Source organism: Colletes latitarsis, chromosome 9 (assembly GCF_051014445.1).
Source record: "Colletes latitarsis isolate SP2378_abdomen chromosome 9, iyColLati1, whole genome shotgun sequence".
Taxonomy (NCBI): Eukaryota; Metazoa; Arthropoda; class Insecta; order Hymenoptera; family Colletidae; genus Colletes; species Colletes latitarsis.
In genome coordinates this window covers 25605882-25618395 of record NC_135142.1, presented here as the reverse complement: position 1 = coordinate 25618395, position 12514 = coordinate 25605882, and positions in this window count along the sequence as shown.

Here is a 12514-nt window from a genome sequence, read left to right as displayed (position 1 = left end):
GACTGAAACTACGATCCGTTTCGCTGTACACAATAAATCAGTCGCTGCATGGATGCGATCATTGTGCATATTAAACGAGATATTGATAGTCGCGATGGTCGATTTCATTCAACTGGACAATAAACGTGGAAATATTGGCCGAAGCGTGGCAATAAATACCAGATGCATAGTGCAATATTGTGGAACATGTGTACGTATCGTTCGTACATTGTTCGAGATAATTATCGGAGGATCAAGTTCCCGGAGCGTTCGAAACAGTGTGCGAATGAAATAATGTGTATCTAATACGGTAATGAAATTAAAAGTCTCCGTTGAAAGACAACTGTACAAACACGTCTTGCATACGATCGTGTCGTTATCTTTGCAGCTATCGATCAGAGTGTGGATCTCTTCGGTGGCGAGAGAAGAGATAAATCTAAAGTCAGTTCGAGTTTCTTAAATTTCTGCGCATCAATGAGAAGAGAGATTTAATAAAAATAATTAACAACTTCGAAAGCAGAGAAAAGAATACGCTTCTCGAATTAAGTTCCTACATTGTGTTTTGATCTATTGTTCAGAGACTTTCACCATAATCTACGTTTTCTGAATTACTGTTGCTATCAAATTGGGAGTAGAAAAATTACTTTCTTTGTCTTTGTGGCACACGATGGAGAATATCTTCTGGTTTTATGATATGTTTAGAGATAAATATCCGTTGTGTTAACAAAAGAAAAAATGCGATAGAAACTTGTGTTGCATCTATTAGAGATTTATCGTGCAACGATCGAGAAATTGATACCAACGGATCCCCCGAAGCAATGCTCACGAGGTAATAGTCACATGACCGCGGCCTAGCTTTCAGTTTTAACGCAAGACGATCACGTGATAGAAAAATACGATATACGATGTAATTATATCGTAGATCTTCCTGAGACTTTACATTCTCCGCTCCCCGTCCTCATCGCGGAACAGAGGAGGGGAACCGATCTTCGATAGAGACTCTCATAGCTGGTTTTCACCTTCGTTCGAACCGGACGAGGAAATTGCTGCGGAGGGTGGTAATCATTGATTTGCGCGAAACCTTTCGAAATAGAGGGTTTTGTTTATTTTCTCTGTTCCTACTTTTTGCACGTGACGATGCAACGCTGCTCCGCTAAAAGTTCCTTTGTAAAATACACAATTTCTACGTAACATTAGCTGTTTTAAAAATGAAGGCTCAAACGAAAGGAAAATTAATTTTACTTTAGAGATTTTCAAAAATTCGTCGTCATTGTACCAATTTTAGATCGCAGTTTTTAAAAGGTATAAGAAATTGGTCGAAACGTTGGGTTTTAATATACGTTTGCGTGGGTGGAATCGAACTGTTTATCGCGCCAAATAACCATTCGTTCCTCTAATTGCATTGTAATATAAATTGGGTTGCGTAACGACGCGAAAACGCGATAAGTAGCGGGCGCAGGTGCGAGGGAACATCTACCGTTTAATTCGTGACATTAACGTCGTAGATCAGAGAAATTGAATGTCACGACTGTACAAACGTTCAATTATAAACCAATGATTCATCTGGTTGCGTAAGCTTCGCGAAAAGTGCTGCAGTTATTCGTGATAAATTTCGGTGTTCGAAAGGGTTTCTCGTTACAACGAGACCACACACAGTGTCGCGGGTCGATTTTTATGAAACTTTGCTGTCGGACGAAGAAACGAAAGTATTTTACCCGCGTTTGTTTTATCGAAACAATTTAACTTTGCAGAGTAATAATGCAGGCTGTTACAACTGCGTTTAACGATCTAGTAATCTGAAACGGTTCTAATTTCATTCATCCTTCGATCACTTTCACGGCGCAGAACGTGTTCCTTTTAATTAAAAATAACTCAACCTTCCAGCGAAAAATCCTTCAGCCAACAGGAAAGAAGTTCGTAAGGAAATACGCCCCCTCTTTCAAACGCGTGTTTCTTTTGATAATCTTACTCGCAGGTAGATATCGCGAACGCAGTTCCCTTCTACACGCGCGCTGACGTAACATTTTCCACAAATTCGTCATCGGAGCTTAATAATACGCGACCGTTATAATATTGAAAAGGCGCATAGTTTGCTTGTCGTGCATTCCTAGAAACAAGTTCAAGCAGAGACACAAGTCGCGTGTGAAGTCAACTGTGACAAATCGCCGTGACGAAAATAATCGACCAGCTTCGACGAGGAACATTCAAAAAGTCGTAATTTCGTAATTGTCACTAAAATCGGTCGGGGTTTATTTTCGTCGCGCTAAGAACGAATTCTAGCCTAACGTTGCAGCCACGTATCCTCGTTGAATAATTTCGCTCTGGCGTAACGTGGACGGATTTCTGCGTTTAATAGTTATTCCGGAACAATTAAACTGCTCCTGCAATCCGCGAGTTCCCACGGCCAATGGGCGACCACCGACTCTAACAAAACCGCTTCGAGGCGAATTTTACACGCCTCCCCGCCGTACCCGCGGCGCATTATGCATGGATATAGAACGAGACGCGAAGTTCGACGTTGTGAACTCATAATTTGGCAGACCTGTTTCGTTACGTAACGGCCACAGCCATTTTCTCGACACGCACTTGCTGAAAATGTCAGCTGTACACATGTGCGCTGAAACTAGGCGGTAAAGGAAGTGGTCTGCGCTTGGGGTACCGCTGGAATAATAACATGCTCAAGTAAATATTTACCTTAGGAGAATTGCAATACATCGAGAAAGAAATTTTGTTTTTTAGTAACCAATGCATCTTTCGATTGAATTTTATTCTTCGATGCAGACGAGTCGTATTCCACGAATCGTTTAAGCAGAAAACGCGAATTCCATACGCGTCAGTACTGTAGTCGGGATGGTTTCTCGGAGGAAATTTGTGTCCGTAATTTGTATAAGTCGAAACGTGGACTTAAAACATTAATTTGGCTCATTACGACGGACCTTTCACTCACAGGTTGTCATCCGTTTAAGAGTCGGGACAACTCACTCCAAAAGACGAACTGATTAATCAAGGAAGTATTAAAAATTAATTCGAAGAGCTTATCGAATCCAAATGAGACCTCCGTTCGGGGTCTACCGAAGAATGCTCTTGTTTATTTGTAACTTAGTCTCTTTCACAATGGATCTCTAATACATAAATCAACCTTCAAAACGAAGTCTCGGGGGCGATCGTGGATCGACAAAGGTTGGACTTTCTACCATCCGCGTATAAATTGCACATCGGAGAAAGACTCGACGCGACAGAGCCACGCGTCGGCGTAATTGCCCGATATTTTCATTCGATCTTCGTTCGTCGTTGGGTCGTTTATCTTTACCCGTGAAATCCCTTTTAACGGTAATCAGGATTTAATCGGATGTAACGGGCGAATTACCGATAAATCGTCGGTCGTTACGATTCGACCGGATGATCGAGCGCGCGACTCCGAGGAGGACGTGCTTCCAGGACGCTGATAGCGTGCAATTTGTACGGGATCCGATGACCGAAGGAAGCTCGTTACGGAGAACGAGTTTCGTTTCTGCTCGCGACGTCGCGTATGCGTGCGACCGTGATTTTGGCCGATGAGAATCGACGAGGAGGAAAAGAAATGAAAAACAGTACTTTCTCCGTGCAATCGCGATCCTCGAAAGCTGACTCGAGGGGTCAGGAGGTCGGGAGAATAGCGATGGCACCAACCTTACGAATAGAGTCCTCGCCAGTTGGATTAGAAGTACTCCAAATAACAAAAACGATACCTGGCAGATCAGAACTTAAACGAGTCACTTAAAAGAGTCACGTTTATACCGCCCACGTTTCGAGTATTATTTGTAACAAGTTCGATTCTTTCGAACATCGAGATACTAATGAGTAAATTTATCCGAGTAAAAGCTGGGTATTGGGCTTGACTCGAATCAGTGACTATGGATCTTGATCCCATCGCTGAGCTTACGCGCCGAATGTTCGCGAACCAGAACGTTAAGTACCACTGATGTCATTCTCCTTTCGTAACGCGAAACGAAAAAAGGAATATAAGAAAGAAGACTCCGCGCGGGATGAATAATACGACGTGGTCGGATCATAACCATTCGTTTGATTCAAGATAGGAGAAGACGAAGGAGGCGCAAGTCGAACCGCTCGACGATGTGCAACTTCTTTGTCGGCTTTTATCGCGGGTACAACGTTCGTGGAAAGTGCATTTGCAATTTTGCATTGGTGAAACCATGCAATTTACTATGCGCGCGTTAACTGTTGTTCTATTGATAACCGGGGGAAAATTATTTGCTGTTCCTCAGAATCCATAAACGAAAGTCAAAGTATATCTTTTGGGTCGTCTTTATTAATTCCTCTTCAGAGTTAGGAATTTAAAAATTGCGAGGCATAGAGAAAAGTTTTTGGTATTGAAATTAATAAGTTGACATAATATTAATATCTGTTTTTAACTCTTATTGCATTTACATTTTTATTTCGATATCAAATACAGTAACAAAAGCATTCTGACGCTAAGTATGGATTTAAATATTTGTTCTAATCTATAATACTATCGGCAACAAATAATTTTTAATACAGCTCCAGAGGCAAACTCCTTGTATGGTAATGTTCCTATACGCAGAATATTGGCAAAAGTGATTTGCATAAAAATCGAGTTCCTTTATAAAGACCCACAATGCGGTTGCACTTTGCAGGTGCATCGTTACACTTAAGAATTATGTAAATGTCTTTATTGTGTACCATGTAACTCATTCTTTGTCCAACTTTCTTAATCTCCAACGAAAGGGGTACCAAAAAAGAAGCATAACCTGTTTCGGTTTATGTAACACACAAGCTGTACGAAACTGTTCAAAATTCTCCCCAAAATTTACACAGCTGTCTTATCTCTTTTTTACATTGGCTCCTGTACATTGCATTTCTTGTTTCAACCAAATGCCTGTTTCTTGTAGATTGTGTTTATTACTTTTACCACTATCTTTTGTAATTTTATATCGAAAGCATATAATTGCAGACCCTAACAATATCGTAGCAAAGTTTCTAGATCAAGATTGTTGCAACTCGAAAGAGTCTGCACGAATCTCAGGTGTTCTCAATTTATGTACAGTCAATTTCGCTGTTGATGCAAAAGTCGCTTCGACAAAGTTATAGTCCTCTCTTTCGACGTAAATTACCGTTAACATAATTGAAAATTTATACCAAGAACCGGTAGAACCTTGCATCATGAATAGTGACGAAACTTTTGCATTCCTGATGTTCATTCTCGAAATTATCAATATAGATAATGCTACCAAAGTTAACAAAATTGTAACATATTTCGTTTCGAAACATTACAGGATCGATTAAAATTTTTATTCGGCGAATGACGATGACTGAAGTTGATTTTCTTAATTAACGTGACTGCACCACGCCCACGGACTTTTACGTCAAACGACACTTGAAAAACAATAAATAGAGCGCTATTGGGCAACGAGACGTCGCCCCCGGCCGCGTTTCGTCGATTCAACTTTGATCGAACGATCGATCGAGAGTGAAACCAGAGAGTCGCTCGATGAGTAAATAAATAACCAGCATCTAGAGCTCGACAGTATTATTCGATCGCTTGGAGTTTCATTATGCAGACTGTCGGTATTACGACACTTTGCGTTTAATTTGTGGAGTATAGATAAAGTGTTCGTGGAGAAATCTTTTCTAAAGTAGGCGGGGGGCGTCTTAAACCCCAAAGATGGCGAGAAAGAAGAATAATGTAGACAAACACAAGGGTGGATCCAGAAAGTTTGGGGAAAGGGTGTGTAAAATATGCAAGAAATATATTTGTGACCTTTCATTAGGAATAATTATCTCTTTTACTCTTTCAGTACTTTAATTCACAAATGTACTACTATTAAAAGAAGTACGATTCTGAAAACCGACAGATACGATTTAAGAGACCCGGTTGTTTAACCCATTTTAATATGACAGTAACATATGTATACAGGATGTCGCGAAGTCATTAATTTTACATACGTACACTTATCTTTTGAAATTATTCAACGATTTTCCCCAATATATTTTATAGAAAAGTATTAGTCGACTAAACTTGACCGAAAACCGCGTGTAAAGAACATTGGAAGAAATCATGCTCGTGCTCGAGATCGAGAATGTATGTAAACTGTCATGCAAGCTACATCCTGGACCGCGTGGGACGCTTACGATGTCAACGTGTCAACGTGGTCTCGAATCTGGATGATTCGATCGCATGATTCGTAAAATTCGCGTATCCTTGGGGGGGGGGGGGGGGCAGTCGGGGCGGCGCCGGAAATTCCGTCGAAAAATGTTTTTTAAACAGGTTTGACCGGTGGACTCGGTCGGTGTTACCGATCCGAACAAATGTGAGCGGCAATACCGAACCCTGGTTGCTGAGAACCGCCTTGAATCCGGGACAATGATATAACGCGTGTGATGCAGTGCGTGTAAACGCGTGCCAGTGTGCACGCGTGCTCGCGAGTCGCAATACCAGTTGCACGCGTGCCTGAGCATCTGGCAAGTTATTTGCAAATAGCATAAGCAAACAGAAACCAAGTTGAACCTCTGCTGTACCAGAGTCGAGCAACATTTCACACGTCAAAAATGAAGAAACTATCTATAACCTAAGCACTTACCTAAAATTTCATGGAACAACGCATTCGGATAAAAATTGGTTTCTATTATTTTATATCGAAGGTTCACGAAGGTTAAGTGATCGCTTCTACCGAATAACACCTAACCAAAAGGTGAAAACGCGTATTGAAATTAATAATATGCTTGTGCATTTTATTCGTTTTGGCATCCCGAAGGCCCAAGCATTTGCCCTTAATTTGTTTATCGGAAATTTTGCCAAGAGCTGGAAGAGACCGACAAAAGCTACGAAACCGAGCAAAATTTCAGGTTACGAGAGTCCTTATTATCTTAATCTCCGACTCGAAGCATTTTTCAAGCTGCGTTTCGCAAGTGGCGTATTTTAAATTGACTCGACCGATGCGAAACGCCGCGCGGCGCACAATTATTCGGCGAAAGTATTTTCGCGAAAGACAAATATTCCGACGGCACGATACACAGCGATTACTTGAACGTAACGTTTATATTAACGTTAAATGTATTTACATACGTGCTGAGCGGTCGCTGACGGCGCGCGTGCATGTGCAGGATGCACCGTGGTTCGCGAATGAATACATGAATGGAAAGAAGTAGTTAACTCGACATAAATCTTGCGATAATATGATGCATATTTCATTGTGCGGTACTCGTGGTAGATACAAAGGGATTATGTTCCATTTTATCGCGCGTTGATAGCTGGCTGACGACTGGACAACGTTCGTTCGCGGACCTTTTACATCGCACGAAAAATCTTGTGCGAAATGTAACAATTAAATTCGCTCGAATTTGTGTATTTCTTTTAGAGTTTCAACACTCGTGAGAAACTCCCCGAAATTTCGACAAAGATGAAGTCTTATCGTTATTCTGTACCCTTTAAGATCAATGAATTAATCCTATATTTATAATACAATTCTTAAGTGAAATTTCCGAAGAACAAACGCCCACTTTGACGAGCTACAAATTATACCTAGTCTCATCTTAAAAGCGATGTCTACACCTGTGAACTCTCTTTCTAACGTTCCATGTATTCTTAAAACTTGCACAAATTTATAATTTACAATTTTCTATCATATCTTGCGAAATAATTCTAAATTCGCAGCCATTAGCTCGGTGTTACCCACGAAGAAAAACTTTTCTTCGTGGGTAACACCGATTACCAGGTCTCACCACGTGGAGGTTGCTGCGAGTGGAGACCCGAAAGGAGATAGATGGAATCAAAGTTCCATCGATCTCCCTTTTACAGTCCTAGAAACTAGATTACTAAACTAGAGAGATAGAAGGAAGCAATATTCCTTCGATCTTCTAATTTAGTTGTGCCAAGTAATTATTTCGTTTAAAAAGGGATGAAGCTAAATTATGGGAGACGCGACGCGACGCGATGCTGAACCGTGCAGCAGATCTTCGGATCGAATCAACACTACCCTTGGTAGATTGATTTCTATTTCTAGAAATCGATCTATCATTGGCAGGCGACTAGATCTTTCGGACAAACTGGACGGCCGATCACATGTTTCGTTCGACGAAACAGTGGTGACCGAAGCAAGAAACGAGAGAACGAGTCGAGAGAAGCTACAAGTTAAATAATTACTTGGCATACGCATATACACTAGAGACTTAAAATTAACGTCGAAGTTTAAGTTAACAGAGTTGAAACTAAACAAGTGGTACCAAGCAATTATTTCGCTTAAAAAGGGATGAAGCTAATTGTGAAAAACGCGACGCGACACGATGCTAAACCGTGCAGCTGATCCGAGGATCGAACCTACTGCCCTTGCTAACTCGATCTCAACAAGAAAACAGAGAACTGCAACTCCGAATCGAGGTCTCCATTTCTCCAACGCAACCCGCCGGGAGCCCGAAGGACCCGACTTAGGCTGTCTGACAAAGAGAGAGTACCTGAGACAGAGTCGACTTCCGCTGGAAGGTATGCGTTTCCGCAGAATACGGAAACTCCACACCTTCCAGCGAAGTGCCGTTTTCCCTCAATCAAGCTTACCAAGGGAAGGCGATTAGACCTTTCGGACCAGATACACGGCCGATCACATGTTTCAATCCATGAAACAGTGGTGACCGAAGCTAGGAACGAGGGAACGAGCGAGGGAGAAGTTACTTATTCAATAATTACTTGGTAAAACGCGGAAATATGTAGAATAAAGAAATCTTCGACGTTAATTTTAAGATACGCGACGAAGCTTAAATCTAATTGACTTAGAATTAAATGTCCCTCGGCGGTTGTGATGTTTTCCTTCGATGTCTCTGCGAATAATCTGAAACTAAAATTGATACACATATTAGTGACATACGAAAGGAAATTTAATAACCATCATGCAAACTAGACAAACCGATGGAATAATTTGTCGTGCTGATGTATCGAAGAGTGAGAATCTATAAGATGCTCGATGTTAGATCTACCTAAGGAAATGTACAATATTTACACATGTTACGAACAAAGTATTCTACGTATACTTGCGTAACGAGAGTATAAAGTCGAAGTAAAATAGCAAATGATTACAAAAATGATCTGAAGAACCATACAAACGAAGACGAACAGAAACAAAGATTGACCAGAATTGAAAATCCAACGATGAAATAATAACCAACGAAGAGTGAAAATATCAGAGAATTAGACAAAATATCTTAACGAAATACCACAAAAATAAACATCTTATTCGAATTAGTTACATCAAAATTCCTAAAATAGTATGCAAACAAAAATTATACATAGGTCAATACGATCATGGCAATTCGGAAAATAAGGCAGAAGTAGAAATAGAGGAAGAAAACATAATAATCAGATAAAACCGGATAGTCAAACAACATTGAATTATGACCAAACAAATAAAATAAACTGGTCAAGTGGACTTACTACTTGTTGAGCATTAGTTACCATTACCAAGGAAGCAGCACCAGAGGTCCAGCTGTAACATAAGAAAAGATTCATAATTTAGCAAAAGCGGACAGTTCCATAACGTTCAATTGGTATCAGACGACAAAATAGAAGTGGGGAGAGCAATTTTAAATAGTTCTTACCAGTGGTCATCACGGTCCGGCACTGGTCAGTAGTGGTCAGTATTCGGATCTGCACTGGTCAGTAGTGGTCAGTTCTGGTCAGTTCTGGTCAGTTCTGGTCAGCCCTGGTCAGTCCTGGTCAGTCCTGGTCCCCGCTCCACGAATGGCCACATGTAGGCCCGCGAGACCCGACCCCCCTGGATGCTCCAGGGGTACTGAAGAATTTGTCCAGCGGTAGTCTTCTTGTCTCTTCGATAGATGGTCGAGGAGTGGGGAGAGGCAATGTCAAAGTCCACGATTAACTTGACTGTTTGAGCTCTCTTTCTATTTATCCTCCTTCTTGACCATTCCTCGACCTTCACTGGACTTCTAACACCTTGGTATCAATCTCCTTGTCGACCATCGATGACCATAAGGTGACCATTGTTGTGCATTGACCAACCAATGATCAATTAAAGCCATGACGAAGTCGAATATTAGTGCCTTGTTACAAGGATCCCTTTAACTTTGACGCATGATTTTTGCCAACATTTTGTTTCAGTTTGAGGGGGCATACCTTAGGTTATAAGGCACACATTAGTTGACCATGTATTTCAATCAAAACTAGGAAATAAAATACTTACGAACACAACGCAAGTAAAAAGATCTAGAAATGAACAGACACGTTAGAGAAATGATACTCGGTCATGCGCGTACTTGAGTTTTGACCGTCAATGATCTCAATAAAATGACATAAATGGTCAAGCTGTATACCATACATTCAATTCATTTTCTCATATAGAATAATTATCAAATAATTATTACCAAACGTTCTGTATAAATATTTGGAAGACCAATTTTGATATCCTGTCTTTTCTTAAATTTTTCTTTTAAATGTCAGCCAGTAAAATTACTATTATTTTCCACTCGATAGATTTTTCTTGATTAACAGAGGGGGTTGAAACCCCTGCAAAACCTCCCTTCCCTCTTATAGTATTTAATTAATTAGCACGGCGACAATACTTTTGGAAAACTAACACTAAAATAAAGATATTAGTTCGTCAAACTTGCAAGTGATTTATGATGAACGGAAGACGCTTGAAATTTATATTGGAAGATGATCCAGTATATAATTCATAAAGAAGAGACTAATTACCTGTTTTATTAGGATGCTGTATCCACCGTACTCTCTCAATGGTATTACTTGGGCAATCATAAACTGATCCGAACCCATCGCAATGCAATCTCTGTATTTATAGCAGCGCGTGCACAGTGCATCGTGGTAGTTCGTAGTTTATTTATGAATCCTTCTCAACTGTTGCACAAACTGGATGCTTCGACTGCCTCTGATGCGAATGGATGCTCGCTGGATCGTCGGAAATGAAATTTATTTCGAAGCAAATTTAGATACTTCTGCTCGCTAACAAGAAGCATTACCCAAGTGTCTAAGAGTCGATTTCGTGCTAAAGTAGGTTGGTTTAGCGTTAAAGTCGAACCGACTCGTATTTCTTCTGTTCTGCCTAAGGCTGACACTGTCTCGACGAATTTTTCTGATATTATACAACTTCAACGAAAACGTAACCAAAGTGCTCGACAATCATTAATTCCACGAATGCCCGAAAGAGAAGCAGAAAAATCGGAGTCATAGAAATCCACTCTTCTTCCATATTTGCTTATTTAAAATACATCGAACCGGGACGGATGGAATTTAACGAGCACGCTTACAGAATCGGAATGCAACCAATGCTGGGAATCGGTAAATACATTCTCGAGTAAAAAGGACCGATAGCGTAACGGAAAAGAAACCTCGATTCTTAAAATGCCAAGAATTTCCACGCACGACTTCCAGCGGCGTTTCATCTCGCGCGAGATTCAATCGACGCGATAAGAGAAAAGCGCCAGCGTACGCGTGTCAAGTTTTATTGAGACATACTACGGTCGTTGTAGTAACCGATAAGGTCTCGTATTGTTATATAAGACTCGTGTGCCATTCTTTTGTTAACGAGATACGCCCACCCGTTGCGACACCGCGATTACAGAAACCGAAATTCGATCGGCCGTGGACCCGCATATAGGGCATCGTTGTTCGCGTAATACGCAGAAAAAAGTATTGCACTTGTCGGTGTGTCGGTGCAAAGAACGGAGAGGGTGAAAACCTTGGCATTCTCCGCGATTCTGACCCGAATAGTGTCCCCGGCCTTCTGCGGTTTCTTCTCACTTTCGTGAGTCTTCGATGCAACGACTGGGATTTCAGGAAGAATACGGTTCGTAAACGCGCGGTATGCAACGACGAAACGCAGTCTGTCATCGTGAGTAATTAAGGAAAGTAACGCGAAGAAAATTTAATCCCCTTTCGTGGTTACGACGTCCGTTGGTTTACTTTGGGTCGAAATTACGTTACCAAATGTTTTAATATTCATCGAGATGTTCGCAATCGCAATGAATCGGTAACTCGTTTGATGCAAATTGCGCCTCTAAATGCTTTAACGACCCACCAGTTTACCGGGGGTACAAAATTTTATACGAATAATATGATCGAGGTATTATTGAATCATTGCACGATGTTTGGTCAAATTCCAATTTTTATAGTAGGAGTTGTTTAACAGCGATACGAGACTAGATCCCAGTGCGAGCCTTATGAATTTTTTATTTTCCCGAACGAAGCACGCGGAATACTTTCGAAATTATTTTCTCATGGACGTTGCGTAAACGTTATCTATTTCGTAATGCAACGATGCAAACATTCTAATAGGCCAATAAATTTTTTTTTTTAATTGAGAACGAATAGGTTTTGGCATGAGACTTCCTACTAAGATAAATCGAAACGTAAACAAGGTTGTTGTCGCTTTGTTCGAGCTACTCTTTTACACTGGTACTCCTTATGTCTGGTTAGGTGAAAGTTCCTCGGCAATTTCGAGGAAAAAATATTACCGCCGTCAATTTACATATGTTTTATTCTCCGTAATTTGGTCAC